General features: G+C 49.3%; 1 long non-coding RNA gene and 1 other non-coding gene across 5 annotated transcripts in view; one reads left to right on the plus strand and one right to left on the minus strand.

The window, feature by feature from the left end:
- Window positions 1-345: 345 nt before the first annotated feature.
- On the minus strand, window positions 346-447 carry LOC144322902 (U6 spliceosomal RNA). Its single transcript, XR_013388499.1, has one exon. It is a non-coding gene; the product is annotated as a U6 spliceosomal RNA (small nuclear RNA).
- A 227-nt stretch (window positions 448-674) lies between these two features.
- The window catches only part of LOC144322458 (uncharacterized), a 31,892-nt gene continuing 14,698 nt past the window's right edge, over window positions 675-17,868 (plus strand). Inside the window, exons 1-2 of one of the 4 annotated variants that reach the window (XR_013388102.1) lie at window positions 675-836; window positions 17,571-17,649. This is a non-coding gene — a long non-coding RNA (uncharacterized LOC144322458). The remainder of the gene's footprint in view (window positions 837-17,570; window positions 17,650-17,868) is intronic. The other 3 variants (XR_013388100.1, XR_013388103.1, XR_013388101.1) reach the window with 3 other exon arrangements.

The following is a 17,868-nucleotide window of genomic DNA, read 5'->3' on the forward strand; positions in this document are numbered from 1 at the left end:
TTTTTTACTTGGCAGAGAAAGAGAAAGAGAGATCGAGGGAGCACAAGCAGGGCGTGGAGGCAGAGGGTGAGGGAGAAGCAGGCTTCCCGCTGAGAGGGAGCCAGGCATGGGGCTTGATCCCAGGACCCTGGGATCATGAGCTGGGCCGAAGGCACATGCTTAACCGACTGAGCCCCCTGGGAGCCCCTGAACTTGTGTTCTTAGTCGCTGTATCCTATGGGCTCCTTGGGAGCCTGTGAGCAACCCTGAGGCAAGGTGGGTCTCTCACATGACTCGATGCCTCAGTGTCTCTCCCACCCAGGGCCTGACACAGAGAAGGGATTCATGAAATGTTTTTGCTTTTTTTAAAATATGGAACGCTTCACGAATTTGTGTGTCATCCTTCTTTGCGCAGGGGCCATGCTAATCTCTGTATCGTTTCAATTTTAGTGTAAAGCCAGCGTGGATTCATGAAATGTTTACTGAAGGAATGGAAAGCCCAGCTTGGTGGGGTGCTCCTGCCTCTGGACTGGCCAGCTCCTCACTGTCTCACAAGGTGAGACATTATTATTACTCTTACAAGTGTTTCCTGACCTGCCAGGCTCTATCCTAGCCCTGGGGGTACAGTGGTGGATGAGCCGGTCTCTGCTTCTGTGGAGGCAGGTGGGGTACAGGTGGGTTAGCTCATAATAAAGGGGTGCGGCAAGTGCAGAGATGGGAGCACCCTGGGTGCTGCAAGAGGGCCATCTGACCCAGCCTAGAAGGGGCAGCCAGGCAAGAGGACAGTGGGGAGAGGATGGGCACATCACATGGAAGGGACGGCATCAACGAAGGTCTGGGTTGGGACCACAGTGTGGGTGAGTGGAATCCACACGAGTTGAAGCTCCTGGGGGATAAAGTTCAAGGCTGGAAGTGCCAGGGGACACCCAAGACTGTCAAGGGGAGCGAGGTTTTAGGAAGCTGGGTCTAGAAAGACAGGAGCACAGGAGGTCAGCAAGGAGAAAGGAATTCGGGCAGTGGCTGTGGTGGGGGGGAGGAGGAGGGCTGACTTCGGCCTGGCTTGACCTATAACTATGTTTGTTGCTTCCCCCAACCCCTGCCCGTGCCAGGGCAAGTTTTACAGTTGTCAGTGAGCTCTGGCAAGGGGGCCAAAGCCACAGATTTGAGACCCACAACCAGCGCTTGCCTTTCAGACCCTCTTGCCTGATGAGAGGAGCAGCTCTTCTCTCAGGGATCTTGACACCTCCTTGCCTTTGTCTATCCCAGGTGACTTCTGAAGGGAGTGCTCTGAGGGTGGGGCGGGGGGCGGGGGCGGCCCAAGATAATCAAGATCATCTCTGCCACCAGACTGACTTGGGTTTCAATCTCAGTCCCACCACCTAGAAGCTATGTGACCTCGGAGAGGTCATGTCACCTTTCTGAGACTGCTTTCTTACCTGAAGTGGGGGGTGATAATGATGCAGCTCTTACAGCAGTTGTGTGTGTGTGTGGGGGCTTCCATGAGCTCTATCTGGAAAGTGTCTGGCATGGTTACAGGTCACTCTCCCCAGACCTTTGTCATCTTCTCTTTTTGTTGTGGCCAGCACATAGTAGGTGCTCAGCAAGCAATTAAGAGATTGCAAAGGGACGCTGGCTGGCTGAGTTCCTACAGGCAGACAATCCAGGGTGACTGGGGTTTCTGAGGAGGGAGGATGCTGTAGGGTTGTCCATCCCTCTGCAGTTCCTCCCAGTCTGTCTTCCAGAGTGGGGTCTTCGGGGTGGGGGCTGGTCCCATCTACTCCTCTGTGGTCCAGCTGCCCACTCCTTCCCCAGTAATTGTGTGGGGAGGGAGGCAAGGTTCTATGCACTTCCATTCTACAGCAAGAGGAAGCAAAGTTCCTCGGAGGCAATGAGACTTGATGAACTTTTCTCCGGAGGCAAGAGGGAGATCTGGGTTCCTCTGTGGGGATCACAAAGGACCCTGAAGTCTCCCAGCAGGGCAGCACACAGAGGATGGGTGCACAAAGGGAGCACTCCTGCCATCTCTAGTGAGGGATTCAGGGCTCAGGTGAGGAGAACTTTGCTTGAGATGACTGCGAGTTCCCTGCTTCTCAGCACGCTGCCATCCTGGGGAGGGAGGAAGCCCAGGCCCTGACTACACAGCTGGCCTGAGTGCATGTGAGCTCCCAGAATAGCAAGAAGAGCAGGATGACTGGCTTGCTCAGGACCTGGTTGCTGAGGATGGTGCCTGATTCCAGCTGCTGGGCATCCCTGGGGATTGGGTAACCTTGAAGACTGAGAAACAGGGCTCAACAACAGAATGGAGGCACATGTACACATGGGAGGGGCTGTATCTCCCCAAATTCTTTGAGAGGAGGAGAGTATGCAGCTGGCCCTGGTCTCCTCCTGGGTCCTGCCAGCCAGGAGGGGAAGCCTGGTCAGAGAGGAATGACCCAGGGATGGTCCACCCCAAGGTCCTCCCTGAGATCTGAACTGGAAACTGCCTCTGCTGAATCTACCTGACTTATCTATCTACCCACAATTAGTTATTCCCACAATAATTGTTAACAGGATGAGCCAAGCCCTGTTTATCATTTATATAATCAACCCAGTCAATCCTCACTTTACAGAAGGGCAAACTGAGGCATACAAGTATTAAATAGTTCACGGTTGCACAGCTCACAGGTGACAGGGTTGGGATTTGGAGTCCCTCCTAACACACACAGGGTCACTCCCTCCCATCCCACTGTCACAGAGGGCCACGTGGATCACACAGAGCTCTTGTCTTTAGGCAGCTCATCGCCTGTTAGGGGGCTAAGAGAGGAACAGGTAAAGTATTGTGGGCCTTCAGAGAGGGAAATAGGACCATGGTGACAGGTGTGTGTGTGTATGTGTGTGTGTGTGTGTAGTTAAGGAGCAGGTGCCATGGGCACTTAGACACAAAAGGTGGGGAGGGCATTCCGGATAAGGGAACAGCGTGAGCAGAAGTACAGAGGCAGTAAAATTCTGTGAATATACAACTTGGTTAGGATGTTGGGTGCAAAATGTTGTCATGAGAAATAAGGTTGAGGTGGTTAGTTAGAGCAAAATTGTGGAGGACACTGATCATCAGGCTGTGAATATTGGGATTTGTTCTGAGACTACTTGGTAACCACTGCAGGTTATTAAGCAGGAGGGTGATGTGGTCTGAAGTGCGTTTCTGGAAGGCCGATCTGGCAGTGATGGGTGAAGATGGATTAGAAGGGGACAAGTGTCAAGATCGTCAAAGTCACAGTGGGATGTCCTGAATGTGAGCAAGGAATACACTGGCACAAGAGGGACGTGAGAATAGGGTCAACAGGGCCAGACCAGGAAGAGCTGGGGACTCTGGGTGTTCTGGTTAAGAAAACTGAGAGGCCAGAGATGCCACCGACAGAAAAAGGGGTACAAGACTGGGGAGACTTGATGTTTCTCTGGTCAAGACCATCCACTTGAACACTGCCTCCTCAGTAGGGCTCAGCCTTCTTTCCTTCCAACAGTGATTATGGAAAATAATCACATTCACATACTTGTTTTTGTCATTGGCCAACTAGCCTATAGGAGAGCCCTCTTCCCGGTATCCAGTACAGTCTGGCACATAGTAGGTGATCACTACATATTTTTTGAATAAATACATGAATGGATGACATATGTTGTGTTTGAGGGCAACTGTGGTACAAGTATGCAACAGCACTGGAAGTCAGGACGGACGTCTGAGCACACAAGAGTCTCCCACACTTGGGAGCCAGCAGCCCTGAGCACAGTGTCTGAGATGGTCCGAAGAGAGAATGGACCCAAAACAGAGGTTGACGATTAACTTTGCATGGAAGGCTGTGAGGAAATTAGTGTGTGTGTGTGTGTGTGTGTGTGTGTGTGGTCACTTAGCTACTAATTTGGGACAAAGGGCATTTGACTGGACACTGGTTCACTGGTTGTGCCCCAGTGCGTACGTAGTACGGAGTCTGCCCTTACGTGTTCAGTGTTTGTTGACTGAGTTAGTGTGTGAACGTGCTCTTGGGCCAGGAGTGGATCTTCCTGTGCCTAGGAGGGAGAGCAGGAAGCAGGGGTCAGCGGGTGAGCTGGAGACCCGTCAGCGCCTCCCGCTTGGTCCCCGCCCAGGGCTTCCCAGGTGGGCGGAGCCCGGTGGGTGGCCAATGAGGAGGCGCACCACAGAAGAGCCCGCCCCCAGGACGGAGCTGATTGGCCCGCTTCGCCAGCCGGAAGCCGCACGAGCTCTACACGGGACTTCTACACGAGCTCTACACCAGACTTCCCTCTCCGGGGGAAGGGGGGGGGGTGGGGGCAGAGGCGGGAGGGTCTCCATTGCCTTAGGCCCTTTTTCATTTAGGCAGAGGCCTACAAGGGGTGGTTTTGTGAGTCTGATTTAGTTGCTCTTTCGTTTAACAGAGTGTATTCCGCTCTACCAGTACCAAGCGCTGTTCCAGGTACTGAAGATTCGGCTCAGACGTTGCCTGCGGGGCCTTACAGTCTATATGAATGGAAGAAGGAAATACACCAACTCTCAGCTTACTCTTTAATTACACACTATTATAAGAGTGACAAGAATAAAAATAATGGGGGCATAATTTAGATTGGGGGCCACATTTGACCTGGCCTTGAAAGGACTCCATTCAGTAAGCAAAAGGTGGTTGGAGGTTTGAGAAGGTGCTGGGAATGAAATGGGCTGACTACATCCAGGGCCAAGCAGCCAGGCTGCAGGCGCAGGCCAGAGAGGAGGGCAGAAGAGGGCAGGTAATGCAGGACTCTGGCTGTGTTCAGTTTAGATTTTTTTTTTCCCCAAAAGGATACTAGGAAGCTACTGAAGATTTTTACAGGGAAGGGCCATGTGTTTTTAAAACAATCACTCTGACTTTGTGTGCAGAATGGATTGGGGAAGAGGGAAAGGATTTTTATGGCGGTGGCCTAGTTTTCCTCTTCATTGTAACTGGTCACTAAAGGGATTTTGAGACAAGGCAATGTTCAGAACCTTGAGCTGCAGGGCTGTGGGTCAGACAAGATGCAGATTAACTCTAGTCCTCTCTGGAGTTACGTGAGTTCACCACGTGGCCTTGGAAAAGCAACTTTCGGGACTCAGGTCAGCAGTGGAGGGAGGAGAGAAAGGACATGGAATGTGTCACAAGCCACACAGGCCTCCCGCTCAGGTGCCCTCCCCCCCCCCCCACACACATCCGACTGCATTCCTTACATCCATTCTGAGGCCTGTTTTCCTTTCCAATGACAATACTACCACGCAAATTTCCTGGCTGGGCTCTTCTCTAGTCCTGGGTAGTTGCAAGACAGGGCTCAAATGTCTGGGCTCCTCCATTTCCTGGCTATAAGCCCCCAACCTCTTGCTTTGATGTTCTGGTTTGCCTACCAGAAATATGGCTACCTAGATCCTTAGTTGGGCAGGGTCCAAACAGCCCACAGCCACTGAAAAATGTCCCATCTAGGTGGCCAACTATGGTTAGACAGGAGGCTGATGATCCCCAGACTGTGGAGACTACAAGAGCAGAGACTGATCAGTTTCTACCCATCACTACATTCCCACCACCCTGCCTGGAGTGGAGTGATTCCTTAATACATATTTGTGGTATGGATGATGCTTTGCCATGGTTTTTCAAGTCTAAGGCATTATCAGCTATAAGCAACACTGTGAATTCATTTGTAACTTTTCAGGAAACACAAAGGATGGTCTTGACATTAAATATGCGCATCAGTTGTAAGATGTGGCCGACAATAGGAATGCTAAAATATAAAAAGACAATATGTTCATCCAGAACTTGTGTGACTCTCATCCTTCTAGACGCCGACTCATGTGGCCAGTTCAGCTCTAAAGAGCCTATCGTTATTCATTCTCCTGCCAGTGTTTATTTTTATGTAGACGTATCCCCAGGCCTGTGAATTTTTTGAACCAGTTTTCCTTTCCTCCAGAAAGTAGCCAGAGCAGCAGTTGTGCATGGATGAGCCCCCTGTGTCATCTTGCCATGACTTTGTAAAGGACCAGCTCCACAACATATTTTCTTTGGAGTTTATAGGAATAATGGAAGTGACATAAAACTGTGCAACTAGATTCAAATGAAAGGACAAATGTAGTTGGCCAAAATGAACAATTATAGGAAACAAAGGGAAAATAACGATTAAAGATCTTTCATTACAGCCAGCTAATTATCATGAGTTCTGGACTTAACTGTTCAGGCATAGAATTAAAAACCTTAATTATATTGTCACCTTTGTCTCTCAGCTCCCATTGCCACAAATGAATCCATTTACTGTAAGTGCCGCTGATGAGCAGAAATTGATGGCAGTCCCAGCGAGGTGGGAGAGGGGGCCCAGGAGCAGTGGTGGGGGGTGTGCACCAGGCAGGACTACCAGGCCCGCACAGCTGGGCGGCATCTGCATTCCAGGACATTATAAATTAGAAACACTTTTAATGAGACAAATACAGGTTTGATGGATTTTATGATTTCTTCTCCCCTTCAAACCGCTAACAATGCTCCTCCTCTTTCTTCCTTTCTATTAGAGCTGGCCTCTTGTTAAGTGATTGCATTAATGGTCTTTGGAGACAGGCTGAGTGTGGGAGGACAAGGGGGACTTCGCCTGTGAGGGTACTGGTAGGCTCTTCTCTCTAAAGGAAGACAATTCCCAGCTGTTGTTCCAAATGGGAGCCTTTTAAGGCCCAGAGCAATGAGTGGAAACGTGAGATTACTTTGAGATTGAAGGGAAATTGGAAAAAGAAAGATGCAGGACGGTCAGAAAGATAAAATCCTCAAAACTAGCCAGTTGCTTGATTTGAAAGGCCGGCCAGGCTGGTGAGAGGAGCCAGGTGTGGTTACTAGAGGTGGTCAGGTGGTCAATTTCTTGACCTCAGCATGGGGTCTGGTACAGCTGGGAGCAAAGGGCCTTAGAATTATAATCAAACACGGTATAGTGGTCGTGGACACCACTCAGGAGCCAAACTGCCTGGGCTTGAATCCAGGCTCTACCTCTTTCTGTGTGACTCTGGGCAAGTTACTTAACCTTTCTGTGCCTTGATAGCCTCATCTATAAGGTGGAGCTATTCATGGTGCCTACCGATTGTTGTGAGAATTCAAAGAGTTAACATGTGTGAAGCATAGAACAGTGCCTGGCATATTGTAAGAACTACATAAATGTCAAATATACCGAGTTAAAAACAGCCCGGAACTCAAATATTGTCTTCGTTTGATGGCATTGTGACCCTGGACATGTTACTTAACCTCTCTGTTTCTTCTGTAAAATGGGAGGAATCACCATATATACTTCAAAGGTTTACCCTGCGGAGTCAATGAGAAAGTGGGAGCATGTACGGTTACTATGCCAGCTCCAGCTCAGCTAAGAGCCTGCTTGAATTTCAGAGCTATGGGGAGAAAAGGCAGGTACATAGTCATGGAGAAACAACCTAAAATAAGCTGAAAGCTCTCGGCTAACACACGCAGCGGCAGGGGGGCGTCTGGGGGCTGGGGAGGTGGTTTCTGGGAGGCAGGCACTGGGTGCAGAATAGGAGATCGGGCAATGTGGCTGTCCTGACTGGAGAGGAGTCGAGGTCTCTGGCTCTCCTGCAGGTCTGGAGAAGGGGTGCAGGCCTGCCCTGGCATGGGCACTCCTATCTCCTATCTTTGGAAGAGTCGGGAGCCTGTGTTGCCATGGTGATGTGGCTGAGTTAATGGGATGGAACTCCTCAGGGGCTGGCAGTGGAGTGATGGCAGCAGCTCCACCGTGCGAAGATGCCCAAAACAAAAGGGTGACCACCTCGGCCCTGCAGGGTCACGGCCAAACCCGGGCTGTGGGGATTTCAGACTCTGCGGCTCAGAGAACAGGAAGGAGATTCAGCTCTGAGGGCCTTCCCTCCCGTATCTGGGCACAGCTGTCTGCCAGGACAGACAGGAATCGTGGTGCAGAAGAGCTGGGCTCAGAGGCAGAGAACTGACCCTCCCCTGTCCCCCCATTCCCTGCCCCAAACTCCCTGCCTGCCCACCAGTCGGCTTCTTGACTCTGAGCTTCAGCTTCCTCATCTATAAAATAGGACAAACATGACTTGCCTCCTCCCTCACAGGTTGGCTGTGGATGTCAAAACACTCAGTAGGTCATGAAGAGGCAGGAGTTGAGATGGCAGCAGGTGTGGAGGGTCAGCTGGTGCCACCGTGGCCCCAGAGGGTCTGGCTCTGCCCTCCTGAGGACTCTTTCCCATCTGGCCGTCCCCTCTCTTGCCCTACACTGTACTGTTCCTCATACTGCCAAGATTCTTTCACACATTTGTACCTCTGCTCAAATGGTTCTTCTATCTATAACTGCTCCCTCCCCTGCCCTCAGTCTATCAAGGCTGACTCCCCCCCATGCTCTCCTGACCTCCAATCGCCATCCCTACCCCACGAACTGTCCCTCCTATGTGCCCCACTATACTGCAGAAGCATCTGTCAAGAGAACTGAGACACTATATAGCCCCCGTTTCCCTATTAATAACTCCTCTCCTTGGCTAGACTAAAGCTTCTAAAGGACCAGGGTTTGCTGAAAGCCCATGGGGCTGGGCTGCCCTGCAGTCCTCACTTTCTAGATGGGGAGATTGAGGCTCCAATTAGGCCCACTCATGTGTTTCACTCATGTGTCCCGGGCAAGCTGGAGGCAGAGCTCACCATCCCTGGTCCGTGGTTCAGTCCAGGACTGCCTCCCTCTCTTCATGTGGGTCCCACTGCTGAGGCCCAGTTAGTTGGAGGGAGTATACATTCAGTTGCAGATAACAGGAGTGACTTTAGCTGTTTAGGAAGAAAGGGATTTGAGACAGGAAACTAAGTGCTTATTGTTTGTTTGGAGGGTGAGAGGAGTAAATCCTCAGCTAGGTTTCCAGAAATGACTTCCAGAACAACACCGCAGAACTGGCCTGCCAGAGGAGCACCACCTCTGCCAGAGTCAGGAAAGTGGGGGAATGTGCTGGATCCATAGCTGTAAGCAGTGGTGCCTGGGCTGAGCTTCTTGACATGATGGCTGCTGCAAATACTGCAGCTGGAGCTGAAGGGGTAGAAGCAGCCAGACATGCGGTCCCTGCCTCAACTTCCCCTGCCACATGTGCTATTCAAGTGCATCTGATCAGCTGAACTTAAATCTCATCTGGACTCTCCGCTGCAGGGGCATCCAGGAAATGTGGCTTTGAGCCTTCTTGGCTCTATAGCACAGTAAGGCCAACTGGAAGGGACTGGAAAAGATGTTGAGCACCACACCACTACATCCACCTGCAGCCATGAGGCTGAGCTAAGACCAAGAGTCCAGATCCAAATTGGACCAGGAGGCTTATTTATCTGAGAAGAATCTACCCTTGGCCAAAGCTCCTGCAGTGTCCCTGTTTTATGAAGAGGAGCACTGTACTTAGAGCCTAGCATCCTGGGATCCTGAGCTCTATCAGTAACCGGCGAGTGACCTTGGACGGCTCAGCTGCATACATACATGTACACACCCATGTGCAACTCTACAGCTTAATCTCAGGCCGAGTCCTTGTACTACTGTCATTGAGACCTTGGCCTCTGGGGTCAGGCCCCTTGCCATCCAGGTCACCATTCTGTGAGCTCACCTCATTCTGCCATCATCAGCGTGAAAGCCAGGGCCCAGACATGGCTAAAAGCGCTGGTGTGACTGCACATGCTGCTGTCAGCCAGGCACATACCCTTTATACTAAGCCACAGCAACTTCAAAACGGGGCTGTGGCTCATGGCCTCCCTCCTCCCCTGAAACAGAAACTGGTGCACAGAGAGGTGAGGTGAGGAACGTGCCCCAGTCCCACGGCCAGAGGCAAAATCCTCTTCTGCCACCTGGGATCCCCCAAGCCTCAGTACTCCCATGGGTACAGATGCCTTCCTAATAGTGCGACCTCAAGGGTCCTGACAGGGACTGAGACACAATCCATGCCATGCACTCAGTACAGCACCAAACAGGCTCAATAAACACCTGCTTTACTGTCAACGGCATGTGTGCTTCAAGCCAGAGTCCCTACTGATGTGTCTTAACCAGTGTGTCAGCATTCCTTTGCCTCTCTTGAGAGGGCCGCTGCAGGGCTGCCCCAAAGCCAACAAGCACGTGGTGATCATTTAGAGCCTGACTAGGAGCTGACCCTGGGGTCTAAGGAAAGGAGTGGGTGAGTGAGCAAACTGGACCATGGCTTCTCAGCTCCTGCTGCACATTGAGAAATGCCTATGCCGCCTCCACTGAAAGAGATGGGATATAATTGGTCCAGCTTAGGGGTCAGGCCTCATGTTTTATTTATTATTTATTTCATGGCTCCCCAGTGATGCCTTCGTGCAGTGGGGCTGAGACACACTGGGCCAGGTGTGTGCCTGCAATATGATTGGTTAGGACAGAATAATAATGACCTGTACATCTTATTGGTGTTTGTGTTTGGCCTCTCTGAATCCTTGCAGGATAGGAATTAAGGTCTCCTTTCTATGGATGAATTGGCTGTGGCTTGTGGGGTTTGGATGACCCTGACCCACGGGCCTGGAAGGGCAGTGAGGAGACGGAAGAGGGTAACTTTTGTATTCTTGCTTTGTTAAGATCCCCAGGAGGAATTATCAGCAATAGAGAACCTTTTTCGAGGCCCAGTTCTAGGCTTCTTGTAGGAGTTTGGACTGTCTGGTGGGGCCAGGCTGCCCATCCTGCCTTCTTCTGATCTCAGCCCGTCTTTGTCTCTGCTGCAGGGGACATGCACGGGGCCTCGCTATTCTGCAGGGCAGCCTCCAGCCTGTCCAGGCTGAGGTAGTCCAGAACTGCTATCTGGAGCCTAGTGCTGTTCCTTCCAGAGGACCTGTCTGTGTGGTGGCTTCTGGAACTCAGCTGACCCCAAGAGAAGTTTGTCACATGGGCCTGGCTCTCAGATCGGCTGCTCAGTCCTCCCAGTGAGCATTTCACCTCCGGCCCCACGAGTGTAGCACATTCATCACCCCAAGTGTCTCAAACAGTGAAAGAGATGGGATTATAAATGGCACCGGGAGAAAAATGGAGATCTTGCTCCCGAGTAAATGAATTTATCTATTCCCAGACCCAGGTCGGACAACGCCGGGCGGAGGAAGTCATTTATCTCTTTGAGAGATGATTTTAGAAATATAGTCATGGATGTGTCAGTTCTGTGCTTTCCAACTTCAGGGTGAGATAGGAAGAGCCAAAGTGTCTTCTGCCATGGAAGACAGCAGGAGGCCCCACAGTGACCAACTGCTCTGCCTGACAGCAGGGTCCAGGCATCGGGTGCTAATTACCACATCCTCTTCTGAATTGGAGTCTGTGTTGTTCCTCTTCACTTCCTTTTGATTATCTCAGGGCAATTTTGAGAGAGCCAGGGACGAATTTAAGCAGAGCTAGTGCGCACATTATTATGGCCTCTCTCTGGGCTTAAATGGCTCTCTCGAAAATAGGCCTTTTTATTTATCTTCACTCCTCCTCTCCTTAAATTGTAGCCCAGCCCTAAAGGCGTGGATTGATTGTGCATTTCCTTTGCCTCGGAATGAGCCTGTTCATCACTTTTGAGGGTCTGAAAATAGGAGAGGAGGTAGGTAGGGATGCTGAGGACATGGCTCCTCCCACTAACCTCTCCTGCCCACTCAGACCAAAGGCAGCTCTGCCTCCAAATTTGATTTTTAAAGAAGCCACTTACAGTTTCCCTTAGGGACTGGTAGGTGCCAAGTTTGCACAGTGGGTAACTGGAGTTTTTATTTCCTTATGAGCCAATGGACCTCAGCCCTGGGACAGATGCTGTTAAAGACAGGTTTAGATGAGGGAAACTGGCCCCAAGCTGCAGGTGGAGTCAGAACAGATGGGCCCTGGGCCCAAGAGAGGAGGCTGTTTCTGGGGGCATATATCAGTCAGGGGCCTAGGAATTTTGTCCCAGGACAATGATCTTCACCCTGAGTTTTGATCTGGGAGTTAATGCCAAAGCTAAAGCTGGGACCAGAGAGCTAGGTCACTAACACTTTCTACAACGTCCTTCTAGTCTCTCCTTTTTTTTTTTTTAATTTTTATTTATTTATGATAGTCACACACAGATAGAGAGAGAGAGGCACAGACACAGGCAGAGGGAGAAGCAGGCTCCATGCACCGGGAGCCCGACGTGGGATTCCATCCCCGGTCTCCAGGATCGCGCCCTGGGCCAAAGGCAGGCGCCAAACCGCTGCGCCACCCAGGGATCCCCCTTCTAGTCTCTCCTAATCTTAACTTTGTCACATTTTAACTTACAAAAAAATATTTTTATTTATTCCTGAGAGACAGAGAGAGAGAGAGAGAGAGAGGCAGAGACACAGGCAGAGGGAGAAGCACGGAGCCTGATGTGGGACTCAATCCCGGGTCTCCAGGATCACACCCGGGGCTGAAGGTGGCGCTAAACTGCTGAGCCACCTGGGCTGCCCAACTCTGACAACTTTCTGGGGGATACAGAGACCACACTGTGCCTTGGCTTGTGCCTGCCCCTCGCTGATACAGGTGGTCCTACAGGCAACATGCCCCACTGTGGCACAGGGCACTGTGGGTGGACTTCAGGTCGGAGGAAATCATGCCGGTTAACCTGCACAGTTACTCTATACGCGGCCCTATTGCCAAGTGCTTCACATCTATCAACATCCTCTCAACAGCTCTATGATACCGTACTTATCCCCATCATATAAATAAAAACCTTGAGGGGAAGAAAGGTTATGTCCTTGCTTATGGTTACACAGCTGGTGAGTGGTGAAGCCAGGATCAAACCAGGCAATCTGGCACCTCAGCTGGAGCTCTTAGTCACTGTCCCAGAGAGCCTGTGCTGGGAATGTCTCCCCAATGACATTGGGGAATGTCTCCTGGTTGGCCCGACTGCCATTGCCCTGGGCTTGGCCCTCCTGGCCAACCTCTCCCTGGATGCCATGTTTGTAGTGTGGCTCCAGCCTGTAAGGACCATTCTAACACAGAGAGCTCTCCTACACACTACTCCCCTCCCCTCATGTCCCTCCCCACCCCCTTTTTATGACTCCCAGTCATCTGATTCTGGGTCCTCCTGACCCTTCTAGTCTACCTTTCAAAGGTTCTAACCAGTCAAACAAAAGGATTCATCACCTTTTCCAGATAAGGCGTTTCCTTGCCTCCTAGCATCCCTCCTTCTTGGAATGCCTCTTCTCTTTCTCCAGCTTGCTCTCCCCTCCATCACACCTTCCCAGCCCTGAACATACAAGTCCTAACCAACTGGGCGCTATGTTTGACAGTTGCTTTGTTTGTAGAGGAAGTTTTATTGCTTTTCTTTTTGAATCCTAAAATAATTCAAGTGTATTTAAGAAAATTGGAAAAATAGTGGCACCTGGTTAAGCAGCCAACTCTTGATCAAGCCCTGTGTTGGACTCTATGCTGGAGCCTACTTACAAAAAGAAAAGAAAAGAAAATTTTTGAAAAACATAGACACTCTCTCAGAAGGAAACAAAAAAGCCTGGGATCCTACATCTGCTATCAATGTTTTGGCATATATGTGTTCAATCTTTTTTTTTTTTTCACTTTTTAAATCGTGAAGTATTTCAAATATAGACAGGATAGAGAGCAATACAACATTTCCCTGGGCACCCAATGGGCTATGTTTAGATCAACCCAGTAATTTTTCTATGTATGTATGCAAATTTAGTTTTAAACACTCCTTTTGTTTAGTTTTAAACACAATTTGTACATGGTGGTGTACAAATTGTCCATACTATTTTGAAAGCTGCTTCCTCCTCATCCCCCACCTCATAAATCACAAATACTTTCCCATGACTGAAGAGTATTCTTTGAAAAGATGTAAAATAGCCTATTTGGTGAACCAATCCCCTATTTTTGGAGATTTAGGGGCATATGTAACAGCAAGTAAGAATACCAACTTTAATGCATCTTGGCAAGCATTGAGTATTATAATTTTTTAAAAGACATTGTCAGTTATGAATGAATAGAAAAATGAGTAGTAAGAGCTCTTTCTTGGGAGTGATAAGGTCTCCTTGAAATGTTGTCATCATATTGCCACTCTCCTTGTGGCCAGCTCAGATGCAAATGCCTGTGCAAATACATGTGGTGATGGTGGTTGGGGGCGAGATCAGGGCAGAGGGCTGATTTCCAGACCATCTCAGTGTGGCTTTTAGACTTCAGCCAAGTCTGTGAAGTGACCATGCAGCCAAAGTAATCACCCTTCTATGGGCCAGGCTAATGTGCTCCTCCCTTGCTGCTTGGATCAATACTATACTTACTGCAGATTAGCTAAATGAGCCAGCGCAGCTGGGAATGAGCTTCTAGAGACAATTACTATGGGAAATGCAGCCATATTTTAGTGGGCACCACATGCATGAAGCTTTTTGCAAATATCAATATATATTTGCTTGCTTGACAAAAACAGATCAAATGTAAGTCAAGAAATTAATCCAAATGATTGGACTGTAAATGATCCTTGTTGTGCAAAGTGTGGCGAAACCTTGACCTTTTCAATGGTTGTTGTTGTCCAGATTGCCCTGGAACTAACCAGCCTGGCAAAACTGGCTGGTGGTTGGCCCGTACTGAGATCTGCAAGTTCATCCCGGGCAGAAATAGTGATGATGCTGACAGTGATAACCATTCATATTTGCATAGTGTTATCTCATTTGTTCTTCACCACAACCTTGGAATGCTCAATAAATGCTTATTTAAGAAGTCAATTCATTCTTTAACGAATCCTTTTTTAAAAAAGATTTTATTTATTTATTCATGAGACACACACACACGGAGAGGCAGAGACATAGGCAGAAGGAGAAGCAGGCTCCCCGATTCCCAGACCTGGGACCACGCCCTGAGCCAGAGGCAGACCCTTCACCACTGAGCAAGCCAGGTGCCCTCAGTTGAAATTTGAAAGATGAGAAGAAACAAAGCAGGAGCAAACCAGGGCAAGAGGAGAGGGGTTGTTCCAGGTGACAGCCTGCAAGGAGGCCAGCAGTTACAGGAAGCGGAGGGCTGTGGGCCGGGCTGAACTAGGGTGGAAAGGGAGGAACAGCACTGGAGTCAGGCGTCAGGCTGGAGAAGCAGCCAGCAACCAGACCACAGGGCCCTGTGAGGCATGGTAAGGACTTTGGATTTTATTGTAAGGAGGACTGGGAAGTCATCAAGGGGCTTATGTAGGGGAAGGACAAGACCCAATTTACACTGTAAAAAGATCACTCTGGGCCCTGAGTAGGGAATGAAAAATGTTCTATATTCATTTGTCTAGCTGGTTGCAGAAGAATAAATGTAAGTAGACAGGCTGGCGACGTGGGGGGAACCTTGGGTAGATCCTCTGAAGGGATTTCTGGGATTTGAGGACCTGCCAAAGCTGCAGGCTCTGGTTCTGACTTGTTTCTGATTTCATGTGTTATCTCAGTTTCTCTTTCCTCCCAGGGTAGTTTGTCACTGGCATGATTCTTGGCCCTGTTAAATGGAAAGGCAAAGAATGGAAGGAAAAGAGAGAGCTGGGAACTTTGGGTGGATGTAGCAAGGATTGCAATCATGCCCTCCCAGGCTGAGGTGCTCTGGTGTGTTAGTTTTCACTCCAGAGAAGAGCATGGTAGCCCCTCCTCACTATTGGCTTGGGGCTCTAGGGCATGTGGGGAGGTGTTCTTCAAGGGGAGCCCTACAGTGAGTTGGGCAAAGACTCCCCCTTGCTCCATCACTGGGCTGTTGGTGGCCAGGGTTTGGGGAGCAAGTGGCCCAAAGTTCCTTTCTCACAAAGAGTGGGTGGCTTGTTGGCAAGGCCACCTGGCCCTCAGGCTGTGCCTGGGTTCTTGAGATCACCCATCCAGCACTACCCTGGCCACAGCCCACTCTTGGGCAGCCGTCTGTGGTTGGCTCTGGTGTCCTGCCCTGGGATCCAGCAACTCCCCCGTTATCTCCACCTGCAGCCTTCTGAGTTCCCAGCACACCTTCCTGATCCCTACATGTACCTGTCAGCTGGAGAACAACAATGCCTTTTTCGCCTTTGCAAACAGGCTTCCATTCTAGACAAAGAAGTCTTCAGTGTAGGGAGTACGAAGATAGAGATACCAGTTCCCCTGTTAGGCTGTTAGCAAAGTATAAAGTTAAACAAGGACTCAAATATTTAAAGGGTCAACACTGAAAGACTGGGAAGAGAATGGACAACTTCTAACATAGTAGTAGGGAATGGCTAGAGAAAACATAGCCAAAAAAAAAAAAAAAAGAAGAAAAAGAAAAAAAAAAGAAAAAAGAAAAAGAAAAAGAAAAAAGAAAAAGAAAGAAAACATAGCCCAACAGGTGGCTAGATGCCTTATGGTACAGCAAGTTATGGACAAAGAAGGAGAGTGAGAAAGAGAAAAAGAGAGAGAACAAGTTGAATTTCATTTCATAAACAGGTTGAACATTCTTATCTGGCCCCAGTAAACCTGGGGGCATATTTTCTCAGGAGGCTGATGGGTGGAGGCCATGACAGGCACCTCTAGTGCCCATGTGTGCCAGACAATGATGTACACATCTGGTACGCCTTAATTTTTTTCTTAGATTTTATTTATTTGAGAGAGAGAGAAAGAGAGAGCATGAGCAGAGAAGGGGCTCAGGGAGAGGGACAAGCAGGCTCCCCACTGAGCACGGACCCCACCCACTTTCCACCCGGGCCCCAAGATCTGATCTGAGCCAAAGTCAACCACCTAACTGACTGAGCCACCCAGGTGCCCCTGTTACTCCATAATTTTAAACTCCTTGGGGGCAAGGTCAGACCCACTTCCCCTCTATATGTTCCCAGAACAGGGAGGTCCAGATCCTACAGAAGGAATATGAGTGTGTATTATTGTTGTCCAAGGAACACTTCCTTTTGGCTCTTTGGCCATCTTCTGAAAGAAGTGAATTCCAATCCCACTCTGAAAGTGAAGGAACAAAGTGAACAGAGAAGGTCAGGGACCCACATGAATGTGAAATTCCCAGGGAGGAGACTAAAAGACAGAACACTCCAGGTTTTGGGGGATTCGAAGCTCTCCCGTCACACTGGCTTCCCTTGCCCGTTCCTCCTCCTCCTCCCCCTCGTTCCTCCCTTCTTCCTCCTCCCCCATCTTTTGACTTTGGCAGTTTCACTTGAAATAAAGCAGTTGCACCAGTTCACATTCCCACCAACAGTGTAAGAGGGTTCCCTTTTCTCCGCATCCTCTCCAACATTTGTTGTTTCCTGCCTTGTTAATTTTCCCCATTCTCACTGGTGTGAGGTAGTATCTCATTGTAGTTTTGATTTGTATTTCCCTGATGGCAAGTGATGCAGAGCATTTTCTCATATGCATGTTGGCCATGTCTATGTCTTCCTCTGTGAGATTTCTGTTCATGTCTTTTGCCCATTTCATGATTGGATTGTTTGTTTCTTTGGTGTTGAGTTTAATAAGTTCTTTATAGATCTTGGAAACTAGCCCTTTATCTGATATGTCATTTGCAAATATCTTCTCCCATTCTGTAGGTTGTCTTTGAGTTTTGTTGACTGTATCCTTTGCTGTGCAAAAGCTTCTTATCTTGATGAAGTCCCAATAATTCATTTTTGCTTTTGTTTCTTTTGCCTTTGTGGATGTATCTTGCAAGAAGTTACTATGGCCGAGTTCAAAAAGGGTGTTGCCTGTGTTCTTCTCTAGGATTTTGATGGAATCTTGTCTCACATTTAGACCATTTGCTTCAACGTGGATGGAACTGGAGGGTATTATGCTGAGTGAAGTAAGTCAGTCGGAGAAGGACAAACATTATATGTTCTCATTCATTTGGGGAATATAAATAATAGTGAAAGGGAAAATAAGGGAAGGGAGAAGAAATGTGTGGGAAATATCAGAAAGGGAGACAGAACGTAAAGACTGCTAACTCTGGGAAACGAACTAGGGGTGGTAGAAGGGGAGGAGGGCGGGGGGTGGGAGTGAATGGGTGACGGGCACTGGGTAT

The sequence above is a fragment of the Canis aureus genome, chromosome 10 (genome assembly GCF_053574225.1).
Source record: "Canis aureus isolate CA01 chromosome 10, VMU_Caureus_v.1.0, whole genome shotgun sequence".
Taxonomy (NCBI): Eukaryota; Metazoa; Chordata; class Mammalia; order Carnivora; family Canidae; genus Canis; species Canis aureus.